Source organism: Plecotus auritus, assembly GCF_963455305.1.
Source record: "Plecotus auritus genome assembly, chromosome: 3".
Lineage (NCBI taxonomy): Eukaryota > Metazoa > Chordata > Mammalia > Chiroptera > Vespertilionidae > Plecotus > Plecotus auritus.
Window position 1 is genome coordinate 163934174 of NC_137772.1, and position 22533 is coordinate 163956706.

At 40.5% G+C, this 22533-nt stretch overlaps 1 pseudogene across 1 annotated transcript; it reads right to left on the reverse strand.

Moving 5' to 3' along the window:
• Nucleotides 1-441: 441 nt before the first annotated feature.
• On the reverse strand, nucleotides 442-15259 carry LOC308244214 (aurora kinase A-like; annotated as a pseudogene). Its single transcript has 2 exons — nucleotides 15254-15259; nucleotides 442-1029 (listed from the first exon to the last, which is right to left on the reverse strand). The product of its transcript is annotated as an aurora kinase A-like (transcript).
• Between the last annotated feature and the right edge of the window lie 7274 nt (nucleotides 15260-22533).

Below are 22533 nucleotides of genomic sequence, written 5' to 3' on the forward strand. Positions count from 1 at the left end.
CTGCACCCTGGTGGTGAGTGCATGTCATAGCGAGCAGTTGAGTGGCCTTAGCATATTACACTTTGATTGGTTGAACAGCCAACTGAACGACTGGACACTTAGCATATTATTATATATAGGATATATATTTTATTATATAGGATTTTTTTTCTTTCTTTCTCGGTAACGTTGCAGATCGCAGGCAGGCAGTTGGTAATAAGATCATTCAGGAGTTTGTTTCTGCTGATTACACAACAGCCCTGGCTCACAGGGTTCTCTCCCTGCAAAAGTCTTTTAAGATTCTTGCTAGTTGATGGTTTTGAGGAATTTGCTCTGATGCAGGGGTGTTCGAGTACTTCTTTTGGGCCAGCCTTTGCCTGGGGTTGTGCATCAACAGTCTTGAAGTCTGAAATGAGGTCCCTGGTTCCCCCTGGTACAAACTCAGGAAATGTGAATTCAGCCTCAAAATCGATATGTGCCCGCCTCAAAAGGAGGCTTTCCAACTAAAAATCTATAGCAAAGGACTCCAGGGCTCTAGAGAACCACCTTCTCATCATGCCTTTGACCTTCAATTATCTCAGAGCCACTCAGGTTGGTTCTCTTGGAGGATGGGCATGTATGGACCACCCCAAATCTGCAACCTTAAACTCTCCAGCTGATCCAAGGAGCAAATTCTCTGGCTTAATGTCTCTATGAATAACTCTCTTTGAATGATAGTAACATAGGGCATTTGCCAATTCTGTGATATAAGCAACAGTTCTTTGCTCATCAAACCTGGACAGTTTTAAGTTCCCTATAGGTAGCTCCAAGAGGCGCAAATTCTAGAATTAGGTGAACTCTGGTGGCATCATGGAAATAACCACACAGTCTGAGAATATCTGGATGCCTAAGGTGGGATTGTATTTCTACTTCTCTTCTCAGCTGATGTCCAACTCCTGCTTTCTCCAGTTGAGCTTTAAATAAGACTTTCAGGATAACTTCGCTTTGTTTTTCTCTCATCAAGTAAAGATTTCCAAACTTTCCTTTACCCAGAGGGTGACCATTTTCAATCTTCCAAAGCACATTGCCTTTTTAAAAAAATTCTTTGTTTTTCTGTTTTGATGCTAGTTTCTCTTCAGAATTATTTCCAGGGGCTGATGGCTGAGGCTGCTCACTCTTTTATGTATTATTCAGTGGCCTCGGGCAGGACAAGGGACACTGTTTGCCTGCAATTGCTTCTGCTTTAGATTCTGAACCTGTTTATGGCTGCAGACAAGCTTTTGTGCTTGTGAAGGAGCTCGCTGGGAGGAATTTGAAGGACACAAAACCTGCTCAGCCTGGCCACTATTTGCAGATAATGGATGCTGAGAAGGAAATTGCTGAGTCACCAGAACACGTTTTGGACCATCACCAGGTGGAATTGTAGTCTTAACAGGCCCTGAAATGCCGCATTCTTTAGATTTGTGCTAGTTGGCTCCACCTCTGAAACAAGGCAGCCCAGTCCTCCAGAGAGCACCTCATTGCTAGAATCTTCGCATCTGATACTCCAGACTTCCATTACCCACCTATGTGAGAATTAGTTTTCCTGGGGTTATGAATGGGAAAAGAAAACCAGTTGTGTCATTTTCTAATGCAAAGAGAGCAAGTGATTTCTGCTTGATGGGGACTTCATTTCTCTAGGGGACCAGGTTGCCCACCCTGCTAAGCACTTCAAATAAATTGTCACTTTCAGTACTCAATAGGAAGATGGCAGCTGGCAGGACGGAGGTGAGGGAGCGGAAGTAAGTGAGTGAGGGTATGAAAGGAGAGTGTGTGGGGAGAAACCAAGATGGCGGCATAGGTAAACACCTGAACTGCTTCCTCGCACAACAATTTCAAAACTACAACTAAAAGACAGAACGGACACCATCCAGAACCACAGGAAAGCTGGCTGAGTGAAAATTCTACAACTAGAAGGAAAGAGAAAAGCTCACAGAGAATTGGAGGTATGGCAAAGGGTCTTTGTGCGCGCAGAGAGGAAGGGCTGCTGAGAGCCTGGCTGACTTTCTCTGGCGGAAGGGGGAAGGAAGCCCCCGACCGCACTGAACCCCAGTTCTGACTGCACTGAACCCCAGTTCCGGGCGAGCCCCTGGGGACCCATGCTCTTGTGGGGGGAGTCTGGACTCTCGGGAGGAGACTCGGGAGCTGGGGAAGGCAGAAGTCTGAAGGCGCGCACGTGCCAGTGCGCACAAAGGCTGCGGAGGTTGCCACAGGCTTTCCCTAGTGGAAGGGAGTCGGAGGCTCCTGACTGCACTGGGCCCCAGTTCTGACTGCACTGAACCCCGGTTCCAGGCGAGCCCCTGGGGACCCACGCTCTTGTGGGGGGAGTCTGGACTCTCGGGCGGAGACTCAGGAGCCGGGGAAGGCAGAGGGCTGAAAGCTGACAGGAAGCCAAGACTGAGACTCCACCCCATCCAAGCTGAGCACAGAGGCTATAGCAATTTGGCAAGTCTAATCCTATAAGGCTGCCTCCAGCACCGAACTTCTCCCAGCATAGACACAGCTGATCCTTACAGCCAACTGGCCTGGAGGTCAATTCTTCCCAGTGATACCAACAACAATCAAGACTTAATTACAACAAGGCTGTACACACAGTCCACAAAGGGGTGCACCAAGAGTGTCCACCTCAGGTTAACTGGGGAGGCAGACCCATTGGGCCATATTGGAAACCTAGCACACAAATCTACCTTACCAACTTAGGGAAGCAGTGAAAATGCGGCGTTAAAGAATCAGATCACAAATGAAAAAAATGGAGGAAAACAAACGATTGGATATAGAATTCAAAACCACGGTTATAAGGCTTTTCAAGAATATCCTAGAAAAGGCCGATAAATATAATGAGACCCTCAAAGATATGAAAAAGGACCAACTAGAAATTAAACATACACTGACTGAAATAAAAAATATTATACAGAGACCCAAAAACAGACTAGAGGAACATAAAAATCAAGTCAAAGAATTGAAATACCAAGAAGCAAAAAACACTCAACCGAAAAAGCAAAAAGCAAAAAAAAAAAAAAATCCAAAAAGTTGAAGATAGTGTAAGAAGACTCTGGGACAACTTCAAGCGTACCAACATCAGAATTATGGGGGTGCCAGAAGAAGAGAGAGAGCAAGATACTGAAAACCTATTTGAAGAAATAATGACCGAAAACTTCCCCCACCTGGTGAAAGAAATAGACTTACAAGTCCAGGAAGCACACAGAACCCCAAACAAAAGGAATCCTAAGAGGACCACACCAAGACACATCATAATTAAAATGCCAAGAGCAAAAGACAAAGAGAGAATGTTAAAAGCAGCAAGAGAAAAACAGTTAGTTACCTACAAGGGAGCACCCATACGACTGTCAGCTGATTTCTCAACAGAAACTATGCAGGCCAGACGGGAGTGGCAAGAAATATTCAAAGTGATGAATAGCAAGAACCTACAACCAAGATTACTCTACCCAGCAAAGCTATCATTCAGAATTGAAGGGCAGATAAAGAGCTTCACAGATAAGAAAAAGCTGAAGGAGTTCATCACCACCAAACCAGTATTATATGAAATGCTGAAAGGTATTCTTAAAGAAGAGGAAGAAGAAAAAAGTAAAGATAAAAATTATGAACAACAAATACATATCTATCAACAAGTGAACCTAAAAATCAAATGAATTAAAAACCTGAGGAACAGAATAATCTGGTGAATATAATAGAACCAGGTGATAGAAAGGGAGTGGACTGATAATTCTCAGGGGGAAATGGGTATGGGGCGTTCAGGAAGAGACTGGACAAAAATCATACACCTATGGATGAGGACAGTGGGGGGGAGGTAAGGGCAGAAGGTGGGGTGGGAACTGGGTGGAGTGGAGCTATGGGGGGAAAAAAGGAGAAATAATTGTAATAATCTGAATAATGATTTATTAAAATAAAAAAAAGAAAAGAAAAAAAAAGAAAGAAAGGAGAGTGTGTGGATGTATGTGATGTGTGTGTGAGTGAGTGAGGGACAGTTAAATCTCACAGGAACAGCAGGGGCTGGCAGACCAGGCTCTCTTGGACAGGGAGAGACTACTACCGCTGCGGGCATTCCCTGGACTGCGGGACTCCGGCACGGAGCCCACGCCATCTTGAAGGGGAGAATGGCATTTTTTAGGAACTCATCAGCACCACCACCCAGACAGGCCTTGGAACTGCCCCATGACCCAGCAGCCACTCTAGCCAAAATCCTGCTGCTCCACCCGCAGACCTGTGGACCCTGAAACCTCTGCCTCCAAAGGTGCACCGCTCGGCAGCAGTAAGTGCAACCTCCCCCTCCCCAGCGGCAGAACTCAGAACTCGGACAAAACATTCGTGCGTTTCCAGTGCGCAGGCCTCCAGGGCACACCACTCCCGAAGGCAGTGCCTGGGTGCCACTGGGAGCCCCCCGCAGGTGTGATTTTGTACAGACAAGGGCGCGTGGCCCTGCAGTAGAAATTCTGAACTCCCTCTTCCTGAATTCTTACTGCCCACGGACACCCCAGCTATGCAACTTCAGTGCCAGGACCCCTCAGAGTGCGTCAGAGCTCTGCGCTGGCAAAGGCACCTCCACAGATGCGCATTTCCAACAGGCAGGCCCCCTGAGCTCATCTATCCACAGTGCACTGGGGGAGCAGCTGTGAGACTCTGCTGGGTGTGATTCTGCACAGACAAGGGCACGCTGCCTTGCGGTAGAAATTCTGAATTCCCACTTCCTGAATAACTGCCCACATTCACCCCAGCTGCTCAACCTCAGGGCCAGGGCCCCTCAGAGTGCATCAGAGCTCTGCGCCGGCAAACACACCTACACTGATGCGAATTTCCAACAGGCAGGCACCCTGAGCCCATCTACCCACAGGGCGCTCATGGGAGCCACTGTGAGCTCTCCCTGGGTGTGATCTTGGACAAACAGGGGCACACTCCCCGCCCTGGCAGTAGAAATTCTGAATTCACTCATCCTGGATACCTGCCCACAGGCACCTCAATTATGCAGCTACACTGCCAGGGCCCTTCAGAGTGCTTCTGGGAGCGAGCGCCCCTCCACCACAGGTGCAGCAGCAAAAGCTGAGTCTGCCCACCCCACAACTACAGAACTCTAGACACAACAGTCATGCCTTTCCAGAGTGCAGGCCCCCTGAGCCCCATCACCCCCACAGACGGTTCCTGGGTGCCACTGTGAGTCCCCACTGGGCACGCATGATTTCAATTAAGGGTGCAAGACAGTAAAATTTGAGACACTCCCCTTCACGGCTGCTGACTTCTAAACACCGCAGTTGTGCCTCTCCAGCTCGCAGGCCTACATCAAGAGAACCCAAATAGCTCAAGTAGGGAGCTACACTAGATTACCAAGCCCAGGAGAACTGAGAGATTACACCAGTAGCACCATCCCCAAAAGAACCTGGGTAGCAAAGCAAATGGATCTACAATTAAAACATAGGAAAACATGGGAAGACAAAAAAGCAATCCCCAAAGGAAAGAAAAAGAGGAATCACCAGAAAGGGAGTTAAATGAAATTGAGGCTACCAGCTTATCAGAGAAAGAATTCAGAGTAATGGTTATAAGGATGTTTAAACGGCTGAATGACAAATACACACAACTCAATGAAAATTATAAGGAGCTGAATGAGAATGTTGCCAACATGAAAAGGAACCAAGAGGAGATTAAGAACAACATAGCTGCAATAAAGAACACAATGGAAGGCTTAAACAGTAGTCTAGAGCCCTGACTGGTTTGGCTCAGTGGATAGAGTGTCAGCCTGTGAACCAAAGGGTCCCAGGTTCGATTCCGGTCAAGGGCATGTACTTTGGTTGCGGGCACATCCTCAGTAGGGGGTGTGCAGGAGGCAGCTGATCGATGTTTCTCTCTCATTGGTGTTTCTAACTCTCTATCCCTCTCCCTTCCATTCTTTGAAAAATCAATAAAATATATTTAAAAACAAACAAACAAACCAACAAAAAACAACAAAAAAACCCAGTTGACTAGAAGAGGCTGAGGACCGCATCAGCGAATTAGAAGACAAGGTAGGAAAAAACACACAAACACAGCAGCAACTGGAAAGAAGACTTAAAAAGCAAGAGGAGAGCCTAATGGAGCTCTGGGACAACACAAAATGAAACAATATTCGCATAATAGGTACGAGAAGGAGAGGAAGAGAAGCAAGGAATAGAAAACCTGTTTGAAGAAATAATGACAGAAAAATTCCCTGATATTGGCAAGAAAAAAACTATGCAAGTACAAGAAGTACATAGAGTCCCAAACAAGATGAACCCTAAAAGACCAACACCAAGACACATCATAATTAAAGTGGCAAACACCAACAACAAAGTAAGAATCTTAAGGGCTGCCAGAGAGAGACAGAAAGTTACCTACAAGGGTTCTCCTATTAGAATATCAACAGATTTCTCAACAGAAACACTCCAGGCCAGAAGGGAATGGAATGAAATTTACTAAGTGATGCAAAGCCAGGGACTGAACTCAAGAATACTATACCCAGCAAGGCTATCATTCAAAATTGAAGGTGGAATCAGGAGCTTCACAGACAAAAAAGGGCTAAGAGAGTATATCATTACCAAGCCAGCAATGCAAGAAATGCTAAAGGGACTGCTGTAAAAAGAAGAAAGAGAAAGGCAAGAAGAAACACAAATATTAAGGAAAAATATGACAACAAACATGTACTTGTCAATAATAACATTAAATGTTAATGAATTAAATGTCCCAATCAAAAGACAGAGGGTATCTGAATGGGTAAGAAAACATGACCCATATATTTGCTGTCTGCAAGAGACCCACCTCAGAGCAAAGGATTCACACACACTGGGAGTCAAGGGATGGAAAAACATTTTTCAGGCAAATGGAAATGAGAAAAAAGCTGGGGTTGAGATACTTATATCTGATAAAATAGACCTCAAAGTAAAGGCGATAACAAGACATAAGGAAGGCCACTACATAATACTAAAGGGAGCAATTCAACAAGAAGATATAACTCTGGTAAACATATATGCACCCAATACAGGAGCACCCAAATACATAAAACAACTTCTGGAAGATATCAAAGGAGAGATTGATAGCAATACAGTCATAGTAGGGGACTTTAATACCCCACTGACACCAATGGATAAATCAACTAAACAAAAAATCAGCAAAGAAACAGCAATCCTAAATGACACACTAGATCAGATGGATTTAATTAACATCTTTAGAACATTTCACCCCCAAAGCTACAGAATATACATTCTTCTCCAGTGCACATGGAACATTTTCAAGGATAGACCACATATTAGGACACAGGCAAAGTCTCTTCAAATTCAAGAAGATAGAAATCATATCAAGCATCTTCTCAGATCACACTGCCATAAAACTGGAAATCAACTACAATAAAACCAATCCAAAAAAATCAAACACTTGGAGACTAAATAGCATGCTATTAAACAATGACTGGGTTACCAGAGAGATCAAGGAAGAAATAAAAAACATCATGGCAACAAATCACAATGAAAACACAACAATCCAAAATCTATGGGACACCGTGAAAGCAGTCTTGAGAGGGAAGTTCATAGCTCTACAAGCCTACTGCAAAAAACAAGAAACAATGGCAATAAATTATCTAACCTTACAACTCAAAGAGTTAGAAAGAGAGCAACAAGAAAAGCCCAGTGTAAGCAGAAGGAAGGAAATAATAAAGATCAGAGCAGAGATAAACGACATAGAGACCAAAGAAACAATACAAAAAATCAACAAAACCAAGAGCTGGTTCTTTGAAAGGATAAACAAGATTGATGAACCCCTTGCCAGGCTCACCAAGAAGCAAAGAGAGAGGACCCAAATAAACAAAATCAGAAATGAAAGAGGAGAAATAACAACAGACCCCACTGAAATACAAAGGATTGTTAAAAAATACTATGAACAACTCTATTCCAACAAACTGGACAACCTGGAGGAAATGGACATATTCCTAGAAAAATACAACCTTCCAAAACTCAATCAGGAAGAATCTTAACATCTCAATAGGCCAATAACTATGGAAGAAATTGAAGCAGTCATTAAAAAGCTTCCAGCAAACGAAAGCCCGGGGCCAGATGGCTTCACAGGGGAGTTTTACCAACATTCAAGGAAGAACTAAAACCTATCCTCCTCAGACTATTTCAAAAAATTCAAGAGGAAGGAACACTTCCAAGCTCATTCTATGAAGCCAGCATCATCCTAATACCAAAACCAGATAAAAACAACACAATGAAAGAGAATTACAGGCCAATATCCCTCATGAACATAGATGCCAAAATCCTCAACAAAATTCTAGCAAATCAGATCCAGCAGTACATCAGAAAGATCATACACCATGACCAAGTAGGATTTATCCCAGGGATGCAAGGATGGTACAATATCTGCAAGTCAATAAACGTGATACATCACATAAACAAATTGAGAGATAAAAACCACATAGTCATATCAATTGATGCAGAAAAAGCATTTGACAAAATCCAACACCCATTTTTGATAAAAACTCTCATCAAGGTGGGAATAGAAGGATCATACCTCAACATAATAAAAGCCATATATGACAAACCCACAGCCAACATCATACTCAATGGGCAAAAACTAAAATCATTTCCTCTAAGAACAGGAACAAGACAGGGATGCCTGCTTTCACCACTCCTGTTCAACATAGTACTGGAAGTACTAGCCATTGTGATTAGACAAGAAGAAGAAATAAAAGGCATCCAAATTGGAAAAGAAGAAGTAAGACTGTCCTTATTTGCAGTTGACATGATACTGTACATAGAAAACCCTAAAGACTCCATCAAAAAACTAACAGACTTAATAAATGAATTTGGCAATGTAGCAGGATACAAAATTAACACCAAGAAATCTATGGCATTTCTATACACCAACAATGAACTTACAGAAAGAGAGACTAAGAAAACAATCCCATTTACCATCACACCAAAAAAAAATTAAGATACCTAGGAATAAACTTAACTAAGGAGGTTAAAGACCTCTACTCAGAAAACTACAGGACATTGAAAAAAGAGATAGAGGAAGACATAAATAGATGGAAGAGCATACCGTGTTCCTGGATTGGTAGAATAAACATCATTAAAATGTCCATACTACCCAATGCTATCTATAGATTCAATGCACTCCCCATTAAAATACTAATGGCATATTTCACAGACCTAGAAAGAACTCTCCAAAAATTCATCTGGAATAAAAAAAGACCCTGAATAGCCACAGTAATCCTGAGAACGAAGAATAAAGTAGGTGGGATTTCAATACCAGATTTTAAGCTGTATTACAAGGTCACTGTTCTCAAAACAGCTTGGTACTGGCACAAAAACAGACATATAGACCAATGGAATAGAATAGAGAACCCAGATATCAACCCAAACCACTATGCTCAATTAATATTTGACAAAGGAGGCATGAACACACAATGGAGTCAAGACAGTCTCTTCAATAAATGGTGTTGGGAAAATTGGACAGATACATGCAAAAAAATGAAACTAGACCACCAACTTACACCATACACAAAAATAAACTCAAAATAGATAAAAGACTTAAACATAAGACAGGAAACCATAAAAATACTAGAGGAATCCACAGGCAGAGAAATCTTAGACATATGCTGAAGCAATTTCTTCACCGATACTGCTCCTAGGGCAATGGAAACTAAAGCGAAAATAAACAAATGGTACTACATCAAAATAAAAAGCTTTTGTACAGCAAAAGAAACCATCAACAAAACAACAAGAAAGTCCAATGTGTGGGAGAACATATTTGCAAATGTTATCACTGATAAAGGTTTAATCTCCAATATCTATAGGGAACTTATACAACTTAATAAAAGGAAGATAAATGATCCAATAAAAAATGGGCAACGGACCTAAATAGAATCTTTTCGAAAGAAGACAGAAGGAAGGCCAAGAGACATATGAAAACATGCTCAAAGTCAATACTAATTATCTGAGAGATGCAAATCAATACTCATAACAGCTGCATTAATTATGAATTTTACAATTAAACTTTAGTTAAGGTTTCCTTTTGTTTCCACCTTGAAAGACAGTTCTGTTCAAAGACCATTGAGAGTGTTGAGAACAAGGACAGACTCTGAGCTACCCTAATGTCTGCTTTATCTACACATTTAGAGGAGAACAAAAAGGGAGAGGAGAGAGAAGGACAAGGAGGTTTATGGAACTCGCTACTGGCTCTTGAATAATTTACTAATGCCAATGAGAAACAGGCAGGTCATAGAACTTGAGAATTCATGTTCAAGGAGCTGTTCTACATTGGGGCCGGTTTCCTCAAGGTTTTATATATTCTTTTTTTATGTGCGTCTGGTGAGTAGAGTGATAGCCAGAAGATCGGCTCTTGTCCCTAGTTGCAGGGCCCTCCACCCTGGGTGGAGGTTCTATCCTCCTCATCTACTCATGGGGCCTCTCCACCTCTTCCTCTGTACTCTGGGCCTTCTGCCTTAACACGTTCTTATTTAGCACGGCATATACTGTACTTTTTTTTCTACGTACCCTCTCCCCCACAACCCATAATTAACATGTGCTTTTCTCTGCTATAGTTTTAAGTGGTTTAGAGAAGTTAATACATATATCTATCTCCCCTAAAAGAAAAAATACAGTCCATCCAAAGAAGTTACTTACACACACACACACACACAGTGTATAGGTTCATGTATGTATCTCTCAAAGGAAAAAAACAACACTCCATTTATGGATCAGGAAACTTGAGAACCTGAGGTTAAATGCATTACCAAAGGACACAGCTAGATAAGGATATACTTGGAATTTGAATCCAGGTAGAATAGACCTCTGACCTTACTGGTTTGAACAATGAACAGTTTACTTACTACCAAATAGTGGATGAAATATGCCTGAGGAGGAGTACGTGGAAAAAAAGAGTTCCTGTAGAATTCCTATTCTGTATTTAAGACTCACTCTCTCGTCGTTTAGAATATATCTTAGATCCTTAAAACCATACAAGTGAGTTAAATATATAAATTTTTCCCGAGAAAATGAGTGCTTGGGAATAAGTCTGATGCCTACTTGGGGGTTTAACAACTCAACAAACTCTGAAAAGTAACATGGCACATGCTGTGCATTCACTTGTCAAATTCTATCACTGTATAAACAGTTTTACTCTGTGACTCTAGGAAATATCTGCTCAAATGTTTGTCTCATTGGAGCTAAACATCACAACACATCCGGAAGCTTCTCAGAGAACTTTATTAATGGAAATGGTCTGCTAAAATGAAGAAGCTTTAGTTACTAAAATAAAAGCACAAGCCTCAAACACCTGGCTTTTAATGATAGGACTTATCAATACCAGTAGGAGTTAGGTAAGGTTAGGCGATAAAGAAGTAATTTTCTAGTAACAGAGGCAGAAATTAGCAGAAGATTCTCTTTTTTTTTTTTTTACTGTAAATGATTTTTGCTTTTTACACAGGAACACAAATTCAGCTCTCTTTACTTATCCCAAGTACTTCATAAAGATAATTTACATAGACCCCTACTCGTAGGCAAGATTAATGAGCAGGAATTCTTTACACAGGAAACATGACATCTTAGTGGTGTTTGTATATATTCCTTATTAAATGTTGTACTCAGTACATGTTTATTGAACATCTATTTTGTGGATAGCACAGTGTTAACTATGTGAAAGAAACACTGAAGATGTCTACCCTCAAGGAGCTTACACCATGGATGGGGAGAGGGGCCTTACAATAATGGAAAGATGGCACTGCAGAGGGCACATGATAGTAAATAATGAACAAGAGAGAGAGAGAGGATATTGAGAGGTGGCCTGGCCCAGAAGACTTCTTGTAGGATAGGGAATTTGATTTGAGGCCTAAAAGAGAATAAAATAAGAATAAGAAGAACACAGTAAGGAGGACATTCTTCAGAGAAAAAATTTACAGAAAGTCATAGAAGTGAATAGAGTAAATCTAACATCATCTTCAAGGAAGAAGTAGAAGAGATTAAATAAAGTCAAATTATGGAAGGGTTGTAGGCCAGGCTAAGGAGCGTAAACTTTATTTTAAATGCGATTGGAAACCACTGAAGATTTCTGAGAAGAACAGAACATGCTAGAAGTAGTATTTTATGAAAATCAAGTCATGTTGAAAGCAGAAAGGCATATTAGGAAGCTTTAGTAATAATCTTGGACTAAAAGTGGGCCTATATTAAGATGGTAACATAGAAATAGAAAATCATTTTAAAAAGATGTTCAGAAGGAGACTAGACTTTGGGTGGTGAGCACACAATGGAACATACACGTGATATATTATAAAGTTCTACACGTGAAATTTATGTTACTAGAGGCCCGGTGCATGGATTTGTGCACTGGTGGGGTCCTTCAACCTGGCCTGCAGGGATCTGGCCAAAACTAGCTCTCCAACATCCCCCGAGGGGTCCTGGATTGCAAGAGGTTGCAGGCCAGGCCGAGGGACCCCAGCAGTGCACAATCGGGGGCCGGGGAGGGACCACTGGAGGGCTCCAGGGGGTGTCGAGCCCATCTCGCCCAGTCCCAATCAGCTGAACCCCAGCAGCAAGCTAACCCACTGGTCGGAGCATCTGCCCCCTTGGGTCAGTGTGCATCATAGCAATTGGTTGAACAGTCGAACGAACGGTTGGACACTTAGCATATTAGGTTTTTATTATATAGGATTAACCAATGTTATCTCAATACATTTAATTAAAAAAGAAATATGTTTACAGGACTTTATTAAGTAAGAATGCTAAATAAAATAAAACATTTAAAGACACATGATTCTGAGATAAGACCAGGGAACAGTGAATATTTCATTATTGACAGAATTGTTGAAGGTAGGAGAGCGATCTGATTTTGGGGAGATAACAAATTCAGATTTGATACATGTTTGGTTAAGGTAACAGTAGAATATACATGTCTTCCTAAAACACTATATGCTACTTTTGTACATGTAATGACTAATCACATTTACTCTTTTAAGGAGACTTTGGTGAATCCTTTTTTAAAAAGAAGATATTTTTATATAAATCATACACCCCTTATTTTATAAAGTTTGGTTTCCTTTGTTGGATTTTTGAAAGCAGCATTGACTCGCAATGTTAACAGATTGTCCTCTGTAAGAGCTAGGAAGAACTTCCCCATGCATCCTTCCTTTATTTCCCCATGGCCCAAAGTCATGTACACTGCAGCTCTGGTTCTCAAACTCTGCTCTATATTGGAATCACTTGGGGTGTTTAAAAAACTGTACTGATGCCTGAGCTCCATTCCAAGGAGTTGTGCTTTAATTGGTTTGGGATGTGCCCTGAGTGTTGGGATTTTTCAAAGCTTCCCAGGAAATTCTAATGTGCAGCAAGATTTGAGAACCATTAATTCACAGCTAATCACCATGGGGGAAAACATTTTCCTGTGGGCTAAAGTCTAGAAGTAATCAGGATGAACTGAATGAGTATTGAAAGGAAGTTTAAGATAAATGATCCTTATCTCTGTTTAATTCCCGGTTTGCTCATTTTTTCAAAGTTATAATAGGGGAAGAACACTGGGCACTGGAGGCAGCCCATACATCAAAGAACTTGAGAGACAGAGGCTGCTAATTCTCCAGACCTCTAGGCCCTTGGTGGCACCCAGGGGAATGAGATGGGAAGAGTTATGACAAGCAGTTGGGCTTCTGGAGGTGAAGCCCTCCTCCACCCAAATGTCCAGAGCTCGAACCTAACACCCAACCACGGTGGGTCCATAATTCCACTACTGAGACACTCAAGATTTTTCTGTGTTGCATTTCCCCCCTTTACCAGTTGAAAACAAAGATAATAGAAAAATCTATAGACTAAAAATGCCTGGCTATATTTTATACTTTATTCAACTTTCTATATTGTTTCCAGGTAAATGGGATACCAGATAATTTGCCATAATATCAAAAGCCCTTTGGACTTCTATCTGTCAAATAGAGTAGAGAAGAAAGGCACCTGTGGAAAACAATTATAAACCACCACTGATCTAATTGAGATTAAATTAGTTGTCCTAATGATCATTGTAACTTTATGAACAAAATAGAATTAAAAATGCAGAACAGTGTAATGTGTAGGATAAGTCTAATGAAAACATACCACAGTGTCTTACATATACCATCAAATCTAATGAAAATATACCACAGTGTCTTACATACGCCATCAAAGCATAATCAACAGTACCAAAATTTTACGAAGAATTCTGCTTATTCAGCAAGGATAAAAAGTTTAAATGTAATTATTTTAGGTTCAGTTCTGGCTAAGTTTACAAGATGAAAAATGCTACATTCCAACAGGAAATGTGAGGTCACCTATGTGATTTGCTTAAATTACTCTTCCAAATAAGATTATAATTAGATTAGGAGATTAGACATTAGAGGAGACTATTGGGAGAGCTGCTTTATCCCAGGGTGGGTCCTGAACTGTCCTCTCGAAAGGCAGAGGCGTGCCTGCATGTAAATTCTCCTCCAGCTGTGGAATTGCATTTATCTTGACCACGGTGCTGCCTGGAGCATCGTGAGAACTGAGAAAATAAAAAGTAGAGATATAGCCCAGATCCCAGGAGGGAAGGGAAACTTGTAAGTAAGTGACCGACCAAAAAATTGCTTTCATTTTCAGAAAAAGTATGCTGGTGAGAGATCACCTGTGATTGACTACCAAGAAGTCCTAATGAAGGTGCTCAATGAGAGAATAAATGGTATCAGCCAAGACAGATCTTTCCTGTTTCCTTATTTCTCTTTCAAATCACATGCCTCTGATGGTAATGACCCTCCTTAGCAGTCTGCCTGAAGAGAGGGAACTGGTCATGTCCCCTCTTCCTTTCCTAGGAGGTCCAAACTTAGGGAGAGGAAGCTTAACCTTTAAGATGACAAGTTTTTAGCTATTTTACTAGATTGAACATATTAGTTACTAAAACAAGACTATGACTTTGCCTAGAAGTGACTAAAAACTCTTTGTTACCTAAAAGTGACCAGCAAAATTGGGAACTTGCCCTAAATTTATCCAAGGTCAGGGAAATACCTAGTCAGTGGGAAAGATGAAATTGATTTTAATTAGATGTCATGAGTTCTGCTTTCTCAATTCTAGGGCTTTACAGGCCTGTTATACTGCAGGAGAGTTGCTGCTACCAAAAGATGAATCCCACAAAAGGAAATTTCCCACGGGCGACTCACTTGAAGGAATTATAACAGTATTTGAACACTCCCCCCAACCCACTTTCCACTGGCTCCAGAGAAAAGTAAAGCAGATACCCACGACCCATTTACCTCCATGGTGGGTTCACTGACCTCTGAGGGCCAGTTGACTCGGACAAGCTTAATAGCTGGCTTTAGGTAATACCAGCTGTCCAGAACGGGTGGCATTCTTTTCCCTTTTTCTTTTTTCTTTTTTTAAAATATATTTTATTGATTTTTTTTTTACAGAGAGGAAGGGAGAGGGATAGAGAGTTAGAAACATCGATGAGAGAGAAACATCGATCAGCTGCCTCCTGCACATCCCCAACTGGGGATGTGTCCGCAACCAAGGTACATGCCCTTGACCCGAATCGAACCTGGGACCCTTCAGTCCGCAGGCCGACGCTCTATCCACTGAGCCAAACCAGCTAGGGCCTTTTCCCTTAATATACAAGTCAGAATGTCCATTTAAAAGAATTTTCTCTTAAGGCGACAATGAGCAAATTTAGGAAATAATCAGACATGAGGAAATGATTTTGACCATCTAACAAATATGGGTCTAGTCTCTAAGGGAAACAGATGACTCCATGTTGAGAATTTTGAGTCAGGTAGGTGAACAGCTGACCCATGACAGAGCAGTGGGGACGATGTCTTTGGGCCATCATACCTCATACCCTGCTAAATAAACAGAGTCCTGGAGGTAGGGAGAGCAAAAAAGAGGGACTATTCAACATAGGAGAGGTGAACCCGAATTTTGAAAATAGAACCTTATTATTATTTTTAATTTAAGAGATGAGACATTTCTGAGTACATTCTGGATCCTTTTAATTAATTAACTATATTTTAAAATTAAATTTATTGGGATGACATTGGTTAATAGGATCATATAGGTTTCAAGTGTACAATTTGATGATACATGATTTGTATATTGCATTGTGTGCTCACCACCCAAAGTCAAACCATTTTCCTCCGTCTAGATTTGTTTTAAACCTCATTCATCTGATCCATAGTTTAGTTTTGTCTCTCAATACTCTTGCCTTTCTATTCCACAGGTTCAAAAGTGCATGTTATTAAAAAAAAAAAAAAAAAAGAAGAGTACATGCTATTCTACCTTTAAAAGGCTCTGAGGATGTTCTCAATACCATTCTCTTTTAAAATTGTTTTCACTAACCTGGGAATATAATACAAAGGTAAATCATTCTGAAGCTGAAGTTTTGTACACAATTTTATTACTCCCATATCTTATTTGACAAGTGTTATCTTTATTGAAAAGACCAATTAACTCAGATAGAAAGTCTAAACACACTTTAAAAAAATGTTTTTATTGATTTCAGAGAGGAAGGGAGAGGGAAAGAGATATAGAAATATCAATGATGAGAGAACATTGATTGGCTGCCTCCTGCATGCCCCACACTGGGGTTCCAGCCTGTAACCCAGGCATGTGCTCTGATCAGAAATTGAACTGTGACTTCTTGGTTCATGGGTCAATGCTCAACCACTGAGCCACACTGGCCAGGCTGCATCTTTTTTTTTAATTGCCCCAGAAATCTGAAATTAACCTCAGGCCAGACTTAACCTAAAGCTGATTACTGAAATTCCCAATTACCATTTCAATTTATCATTATGAACAATCTATAAATCATTTAATTTAAATTAGCTCTGTAAATGCCATTCTATTTCTACTGCAAAATTTCATTTATTAAATATTTTAAATTTCAGATGTTTGACCACACACTTTCACATACAGTAATGCCTTTTTTTCAAGGTACCTTTCTTCAAAACTTCTATCAGAAAATTTATGGATAGTTTGTACTGATCTTTTTTTTTTTTTTTTAATAAATCTTTATTGTTCAGATTATTACAGGTGTTCCTCTTTTTTCCCCCCTAGCTCCCCTCCACCTGATTCCCCACCCCACCCCATGCCCTTACCCCCTGCCACTGTCTTCATCCATAGGTGTAAGATTTTTGTCCAGTCTCTTCCCGCACCCCTCACACCCACTGCCCCCTGAGAATTGTCAGTCCACTCCCTTTCTATGTCCCTGATTCTATTATATTCACAAGTCCATTCTGTTCTTCAGATTTTTTATTCACTTGATTTTTAGATTCACTTGTTGGTAGGTATGTATTTGATGTCATTTTGTTGTTCATAATTTTTATCTTTACCTTTTTCTTATTCCTCTTCTTAAAGAACACCCTTCAGCATTTCATGTAATCCTGGTTTGGTAGTGATGAACTCCTTTAGCTTTTTCTTGTCTGTGAAGCTCTTTGTCTGACCTTCAACTCTGAATGATAGCTTTGCTGGGTAGAGTAATCTTGGTTGTAGGTTCTTGCTGTTCATCACTTTGAATATTTCTTGCCACTCCCTTCTGGCCTGCATAGTTTCTGCCGAGAAATCAGCTGACAGTCGTATGGGTGCTCCCTTGTAGGTAACTAACCGTTTTTCTCTTGCTGCTTTCAAGATTCTCTCTTTGTCTTTTGCCCTTGGCATTTTAATTATGATGTGTCTTGGTGTGGTCCTCTTTGGATTCCTCTTGTATGGGGTTCTGTGCTCTTCCTGAACTTGTAAGTCTATTTCTTTCACCAGGTAGGGAAAGTTTTCTGTCATTATTTCTTCTAACAGGTTTTCAATATTTTGCTCTTTCTCTTCTTCTGGCACCCCAATAATTCGGATGTTGGTACGCTTAAAGTTGTCCCAGAGGCTCCTTACACTATCTTCATATTTTTGGATTTTTTCTTTTTGTTTTTCTGGTTGGGTGTTTTTTGTTTCCTCATATTTCAGATCTTTGGTTTGATTCTTGGGGTACGTTGATCTACAGTTGAGTTTCTGTATATTCTTTATTTCAGACAGTGTATGCTTAATTTCTGACTGGTCCTTTTCCATTTTTTTGGCATTCTCATTAAGGTCCTTGAAGGTCTCACTAAGCTTCTCGGAGGTCTCATCAAGTTTCTCGGCGGTTTTTAGAAGATTCTTGAGTAACCTTATAAACGTGGTTCTGAACTCTATGTCGTCCATTAGTTTGCTTTCCTCCATTTCTCTCATTCGTGACATGTTTCTTTGTCTCCGCATTTTGCTGCTTCCTTGTGTTGATGGAGTGGCTTTGTGTGGTAGGTGACCTATAGGGGCCAGTAGCTCAGCCTCCCCAATCACCTGAGGTGGACGCCTTTGGTACATCCCTTTGTGGGCTGAGGCAAAGTCTTGGTGTAGTTAAGCCTTGATTGCTGTTGGTACACTGGGAGGAATTGACCTCCAGGCCAATTGGCTATGAGGACCCGCTGTGTCTATAATGGAAGAACTGCTGCGCTGGAGACACGCTTATGGTGCAGGACTTGTTTCAGTGGGGCTTTGGTGCTCACTGAGTCTGCCTCTTGAATGTATCACTTATGGATGTGAGGAGTTGAAATCTGGTATCTCACTGTGACCACTAGGTACACTGGCTTCTGGATCTCCAATGGGGTGCAGGTCAGCTACTGTCTGAGGCCACCCAGCAGGAGCTACAGCAAGAACTACAGTTTTCTCCTCTTTGCTTGGGGTTTGGAGGTTTTGGAGCTGTCTGACCTGGGCTGCAAGTTTGCTAGGTTAAGCTGCGATAGGGCAGGCCATTCATATGCTAAAGCCGCTGCTTGGAGCTTGGGTGGGTTCATAGATTGTGCAGGGCGGGGTCTCAGGGCGTGACTAGGCTAGGGCCTGGCAAACAGTGATGGCTGCCAGTAAGCCGGCTCTGCGGCTCTGCATCTCCAACCGTGTCCCCATGTCCCGTGCCCCAGCACAATAAACAATTGTTCCTGTGCGCAGCCCTGCAAGCAAGTCTCCCTCACTTTCCGACCCCACGGCAGACAGTCCAGCTTCTCCCCGTAGGAGTTTGGGTCCCCCGCGTCTCCCCAGAAACGAGTTCGGAGTAATCGGGAGCTTATCTCCCTTTGGGTTGAAAACAGCAGCGCTCGCAGTCACCCGTCGCCAGCCCCATTCGCGCGTCTCTGTACCTCAGCTTTTCAGCGCTTGTGCACCCCTCAATGCTGTTTGCTCTTTCCTTCTAGTTGTAGAACTTCCACTCAGCCAGCTTTCCCGTGGTTCTAGGTGATAGACGTTTTGTCTTTTAGTTGTAGTTTTGAAATTGTTGTGTGAGGCAGCAGTTTAGGTGTTTACCTACGCCGCCATCTTGGATCTCTCCTGATCTTTGACATACACAGAGTATTAGCTGGCATCATGATAAATTATGGGCAAGTACTTTTAAGCCTTCATCCACTTAACAACCTTGATATAAAGCAAAGTATACTAAATTTCCCCTTGACTTTGGTATAAATTTTTATATGACTTTTTATAGCCAACTATTATTATACTGGATTTATGTTAACTTTTAGGAATGTATTTATTCATAAGATATCCATTAAGAACTTTTTATAGTTTTAAAACATTACCCACACATAATTTTACTGAAATATATAAATATAATAATTTCATTGATTTTTTTCCATGTCATAGGTTTTTTTAAAAGCCAACATGTATTTTTTTCTTTGGGCTTAGATTTCCTTATAATTCTTTCTGCACCCCTTATATCTCCTCCTCTACCCACCTCCAGGTTAACCCATATTGATAACTTAGTATGAATCACTCCAATGAATCCAATGCATCGATAAGCAATTTTCTTTGGACTCACATAATACTGCACTGACAAAGATACATATACAGGATTTCCAGATACCAGGATTCCTCTTTCTCCAAAAATATGATTTTCTTGATTTATCACTCAATAATATCTCTTTCAAATTTCTCTTAATCATCTGACATATCTTTTGGTTATTTACAATAGCTACATAATGTTCCGTTACGTGATGTATTTCTCAGCTATTTGTCTATTGATGGACATTTATTTTGTTTCCATGTTTAGACTCTTCTGATAAATGTTGTAATAACCATTTCTGTAAGCATGTTCTCACAAACTAGCATTTATGTCTGTGGGATAGATTCAAAAAAGTATAATCACTGTGTTAAAGGGTATTTGTAGTTTTAATTTTAATAGAGCCCCATATTGCTTTCTCTAAAGGCTGAATTACATCAAATTTCTAGTAAAGTATGGGCGTCCACCTTTTCCCACATCTACCAGTTATAAGTTCTGTAGCTCTATTCAATTTTTTTTCCCCTGAGCTCATAGGTGAAATGTGGTATCTCACTGTCACTTTAATGTGAATTTCCTGAGTCCTAGTAGATTTGCACCTTTTATTAAGTAGCTATTGTCCATTGGGATTTATTTTCTGTCAATTTTTGTTCATATATTTTTACCCATTCCCCCATTAAATTGTGTGTGTGTGTGTGTGTGTGTGTGTGTGTGTGTATGTATTTGCCACATGTGAATAAATGATAAAAGTTCTTTATATATTATAGAAAGTAGCTGTGTATTTAACTGATTTTACTTTGTTCAACTTTTGGTTATTGTATTTTAGCTACATTTTTTATGCAGTCAAGTTTGGTAACTGCACAAAATGACAAAAAGACAGTAAAAATGATCTATAATATTAACATCTTTCCCCCCATTTTTTGAAATAATAAGAGTCTCTCCCTTTGACCTCTGAATCCTCTGCTTCAGAAATAACTACAATAAGTATTTTGGGATGTAGACTTCCAGTTTTTAATTCATGCATGTAGAAATATACCTAAGTCTTTATTGTGAAGAGGTGATATTATGAAATATCAGCATTTTTTTCCCCTTCAATTCCTTAGTTTATCCACCCCCTCATTTCTTCTAAAGACACACAAGTTTATAATAGAAATTACAGGTTTGAAAAGTACTTGTTCATTTATTTTTCCTTTGACATAGGAAGAGAGATAATTACTTTTCCTGACCTGAGATTTAAACAAAAAGGATGAGAAAGGAAGTAACTTTATTAGGCTTGATTGTGGATCTTGGAGAAATTGGTCTTGAATTCTGGCTCCTCCCCTTTAGGTCAAAAACCTTTGTGAGGTGACAAAACCCTCAGATATTTGGTGATTTAAGGACAGTGCATCAGCATCACCAGCAGAGGTGTGGGAACCACACACAAGTGACAGCAATAGGAAGGCTCTCATCTCTCACACAAACAGCCCAGTGGTACCCGGTGGAGGGCAGCAGTGACTTAGGGAGGAAGAAGTCTCCCTGGATTGCTACTGCTTAGTGGGGCGAGGCTCTTTCACGGACACTGAGTTAGTGACAAAGGCCCTCCAATCAGTTTCTCAAGCAGTTGAGACCTTGGCTGCAGATACAGGAAATCCTCAGTGTCATCAGTGGGTTCTTGTTTTAACTGATTTTATCACAGGCTAATTGATATAAACAGCAGTTAAGTTCCTACAGCATCTCATTAATGTTGTAACAAAACAATGTTGAATGAAACATTATTGGAGGGCTCACTGTATTTCTGAAGGAAGTCAGGAAGAAGAAAACAACCGAGGCCAAATGATGGTCTGGGGCAGGCTTGTGTCCCTTCTCCAGAGGCAGCTTTGGCAGGTGTTTAAAGAACTGTGGTCACACAGTAGCAAGTGGACACATGTACTAGTAATATTGCCCCATTTAAAGTCTCTGGACTAGTATGGCATATAGAAAGAAAAAATAGAAAATTATTGAACTTCACTAGCATTCAAAGAAATTAAAATTTAAACAATGAAATATACCACTCTTCCTGGTTCAAATAGGCAGACACTGAGCAAAGATCATATTCAATGCTTTCAAGAGCCAGCTATTATTTTATACTACTGCTACATATCTACATTGGTATAACTTTTCTTGATGGCGATTTGAGAATATATAGAAAGAGTCTCATGTAATAATGCTATTGCTTGGAATTCAAGAAATTAATAATGAAGAAACTCAAAGACTTATCTCCCCAGAGAGATTAATAACATTATTTTTCAGAGCAAAAATTAGAAATAACCTAAAAGGACCATAATAATATGATATTTTCAAAGTGACCCAAGACATTATGCTGAATTAATATTTGACAAAAGAGGCAAGAGCATACAATGGTGTCTGTTCCTTGCGCCAATAAACAGTGTTGGGAAAATTGGACAGATACAAGCAAAAAAATGAAACTCAACCACCAACCTACACCATACATAAGAATAAATTCAAAATGGATAAAAGACTTAAATGTAAGATAAGAAACCATAGAAATCCTAGAAGAAAACATAGGCAGCAAAATATCAGACCTCTCACATAGCAACATGTTTATAGATATATCTCCTCGTCAAAGGAAACTAAGGAGAAAATAAACAAATAGGACTACATTAAAATAAAAAGCTTCTGCACAGCAAAAGAAACCATCAACAAAATGAAAAGGGAGCCCACTGTATGCAAACACATATTTGGCAATGATACATCTGATAATATCCAAAATATAAAAGGAAC